Raw genomic sequence first — 4,294 nt, 5'->3', positions numbered from 1 at the left:
TAATATATATAGTTTCTAGAATTTTGAGATGGTAAGGCGAGCGCAACTTGCTAAGGATGGAAAAAAGTCTGCACTAAAGTATGAATATTGACGGCTTAATGAGACAATGGCATTCTGCATCTATTCTGGTGGATGTAAGGCACACTCTTTTTGGGAAAAGAAGGAATGGAAAAGTTTTGGAATCTGTCTCTATTGCTATATGCAAATCTTCCTTGTGCTGGCTGCAGGAATGCACAAAAGCATTAAATTTCTTTGTAGAACTTCGCCCCCCCCCTTTTCCCATGTTGTGCTATTTTGTTTTTAAATGTTAATGGTAACCTTCTGTCTAATGAGACAAAGGTGTTCTGCATCTAGTCTGGTACACTGAAGAATCTGCTGCGGCTATACCATTTCCAAGTTGGAGTTGGCGTTCCAGATGCAGGCATGGGCGGGTAATGAGGAAACCTAGCTTTGCTCAGTTACCAGAGTCTCTCTTCTTGATGTTGAAGACAAAGCCCGACGGGAAGGCAAGCCAATACAGACAAAGTCCGACGGGAAGGCAATCCAATACAAAGTCCGTCGGGAAGGCAATCCAATACAGACGAAGTCAGACGGGAAGGCAATCCAATACAGACAAAGTCCGACGGGAAGGCAATCCAATACAGACAAAGTCAGACGGGAAGGCAATCCAATACAGACAAAGTCTGACGGGAAGGCAATCCAATACAGACAAAGTCCGACGGGAAGGCAATCCAATACAGACAAAGTCCGACGGGAAGGCAATCCAATACAGACAAAGTCCGACGAGAAGGCAATCCAATACAGACAAAGTCAGACGGAAAGGCAATCCAATACAGACAAAGTCCGACGGGAAGGCAATCCAATACAGACAAAGTCAGACGGGAAGGCAATCCAATACAGACAAAGTCAGACGGGAAGGCAATCCAATACAGACAAAGTCCGACGGGAAGGCAATCCAATACAGACAAAGTCAGACGGAAAGGCAATCCAATACAGACAAAGTCCGACGGGAAGGCAATCCAATACAGACAAAGTCAGACGGGAAGGCAATCCAATACAGACAAAGTCAGACGGGAAGGCAATCCAATACAGACAAAGTCCGACGGGAAGGCAATCCAATACAGACAAAGTCTGACGGGAAGGCAATCCAATACAAAGTCAGACGGGAAGGCAATCCAATACAGACAAAGTCCGACGGGAAGGCAATCCAATACAGACAAAGTCTGACGGGAAGGCAATCCAATACAAAGTCAGACGGGAAGGCAATCCAATACAGACAAAGTCCGTCGGGAAGGCAATCCAATACAGACAAAGTCCGACGGGAAGGCAATCCAATACAAAGTCCGACGGGAAGGCAATCCAATACAGACGGAATCAATGCAGCATCAGGAGTTGCCGAAAAGGTGTAGCAGTGCTTCATCATCCGACTCTAAACCTGATTTTTTCAGGATTTACTCCCTTACTCTTTGTCTTTCCTAAGGCATTCGGAAGGCAGTGGAGCTATTTTCCCATAGCTGGAGAAAATTTGAAAATATTTCCAATTTGAACGAAAATTACGGAGGTTTTCATTATAGTTTTGGTTGTATGAAAATGAAAGCGAAATCCTTAAATGAGTCTTCTTGAAAAGAATCAGGCAAAAGAAACGCGAATTCCATAAAAATTTGAAAAGTATGAATCTCCTTCTTCCTATGTCGTGGCATATTCATGTCGTAGATGAAATCTTGATTAGTGTTCTCCATAGGCTTCGAACCACTGCGTGTTCCCGGAGTTCAATGGTACTATTGACATCCATTGCCCTGTACATTCAGTCTTATATCCATATCCTTCGCCTTTCTTGGCTCTCTTTCCGCCAGTTTCGTTCTCCAAGATGTGTCGTTCCTTTTTCCCCCAAGAGGTGTCCAATGAAGCGGCACTGCCTTTCTTTGATAGGCCGGATCATCAAGCGACCGACCTTCATTCTTATTAGGACTTCAGCATTTGACACTCTCTCTCTCTCTCTCTCTCTGTCCAAGAAATGCTGAGCATTCGTCGATAGAACCACATCTCAGCTGCTTCCAAACGTCCACTCATCGCTTTGTGGATTATCCAAGACTCACATCCGCATATCGGAACTGACCAGACACAGCTTTTTCTTGATTCCGAGACTTAGATTTCGTGCATCCAGAACGCCTTTAGGAGAGAAGTGTTGTTGTTTTAGCTTCCTAATAAATTAAAGCAAAGAACAAAAGGCACAAAAGAAACACAAACTCCCTTTTTAAACAATAACAATGAAGAGTATTTCATTTGTAGCAGGAACTGGCAGGTCAGGCTGCTAAAAAGGGAAGAATGAAAAGAAAGTTTTTTTTAAGGTCAGGTAGTACCGTGTCGTCCCCGGCTGGATAAGCAGTTGTCTGAAATGCTATAGCGGGATGTCCGGTGGACAGGAGACGAAAGGGGATAGATGTTGCTACGCTGGCGATCCGGATCTGACTGCGGACGTTTCCTTCAGACTTTTAGGGAGCAGGTGAATAAATGCGCCCTGTTAGCTGATTGGTCAGCCTGTTGTCGGAGAACTCAGAGGGGGGCATTGATTGATTCACCAGAGAAAATAGTTCTCTATGACTTCTAAACACCTTTCATATCCATAAACGTTTTCTTCGCAGCAGCTATTCTGCATTTGATGTCTGATTCTCGTCGACCATCTGATGTAATCATGCTTCCCAAATACGTAAAGCATTTCTTCTTCTTATGTATCGCGGTTCCGTTCATTGATAAATGACAACGAGGTATCTAAGTTTTCTTGCTACAGACTATTGAAAACATCTTACAGTTGATTGGCAGACCCAGTTTCATACGTTCTTCGGCAGGAGTTCTTGTAGTTTTTCCTCTGAATCAGCAATCAAGGCGATATCATCTGCATATCCGAGATTGTACCTATTTACAATGCCTCCCCACGGGACAGAGTTAGACACCAGGGTCGTTTTTTAACGTGGAGAAAAGGTACAAAAATAAAAATTGTCTCAGTCGTGAAGGATTTCTCCTCCACTGAAAGGGAACGAGAAATGGAAGTGCCGCATCTGAAGAACAGATATTACACTTTGATCTGCCAAATAGTTCCTATCACCAAGCTGTATGAATTGTACATGCTAAAAGCAGCATGACGTCATAAAGAATGAACAGCAGTTGCCAAACGCCGTGGAAGTTGATGATCACGTTTTTGTAATGTGGACGTTTATTTGAAAGCAGCAGCAACAGCAGTAATTGCTGACTGCTGCTGCTTTGTCAATTAATGTCAAATTAAAAAAAAAAAATTTATACTGTATATACCAATCAGACTAAAAACCGTACCAAATAATTATTTTATTGTAATGGATAAAAAAATATTTGTGAACGGAATACAAATACACCTATGTGGAGCGGTTATTTCCAAATATGGGCATTGGAAGGTTCGCACACGAACACACGTATGAATCGTTTACTTCGCTTTTTGCTTAAATTTATTTAAGTCTTAAAATTGTAAATTTAACGCCAAACACTTAATACGAAAGAATCATATGAAACAATATAATTTCTTTGTCGGGGTAAAATATATAAAACGAAGTCATAATATTTTATACAACATAGGAATCATATTTCTATGTACTTATTAATTAAGAAGAATTACCATTCATGTGAGCCTCCGTGGCCCAATGGATAAGGCACCGGCCTCCTAAGCCGGGGATTACGGGTTCGAGTCCCGTCGGAGGTTTGATATTTTTATATAATGTTTTTAATTGTTGATATAGATGTATATAATTTTTTTCAATATATGTATATAATAATTTTTTTTAATATATGTATATTATGATTTTTTTCAATATATATATATATATATATATATATATATATATATATATATATATAAAAATGATTTTTTTCAATATAATATAATAATTATTTTCAATATATGTACGTAATAATTTATTTCAATATATATATATAATGATTTTTTCCATACATGTATATAATTTCTTTTCAATATATATATATAAATAATAATTTTTTAATATATGTATATAATATTTCATTCAATATATGGATATAATAATTTTTTAAATATATGTATTTAATTATTTTTTAATAGATATAAAGATAATGATTTTTTTGAATATATGTATATAATATTTATTTTGAATATAGGTATATAATATTTTTTTCAACATGTATATATAATGATTATTTTTTCAATATATGCATATCATTATTTTATGATATATATAATGACTTTTTCAGTATATATATATATAGTAATTTATAAAATATATATGGCGATTAA

At 38.1% G+C, this 4,294-nt stretch overlaps 1 non-coding gene across 1 annotated transcript; it reads left to right on the top strand.

Moving 5' to 3' along the window:
* The first annotated feature begins 3,654 nt into the window (after positions 1-3,654).
* On the top strand, positions 3,655-3,727 carry Trnar-ccu (transfer RNA arginine (anticodon CCU)). The gene has a single exon. It is a non-coding gene; the product is annotated as a tRNA-Arg (tRNA).
* The last annotated feature ends 567 nt before the right edge of the window (positions 3,728-4,294 follow it).

The sequence above is a fragment of the Euprymna scolopes genome, chromosome 42 (assembly GCF_053919585.1).
Source record: "Euprymna scolopes isolate OS-2025 chromosome 42, ASM5391958v1, whole genome shotgun sequence".
NCBI classification, from domain to species: Eukaryota; Metazoa; Mollusca; class Cephalopoda; order Sepiida; family Sepiolidae; genus Euprymna; species Euprymna scolopes.
Note: the sequence above shows the minus strand (reverse complement) of the source record. Positions and strands in the feature narration are given on the sequence as shown.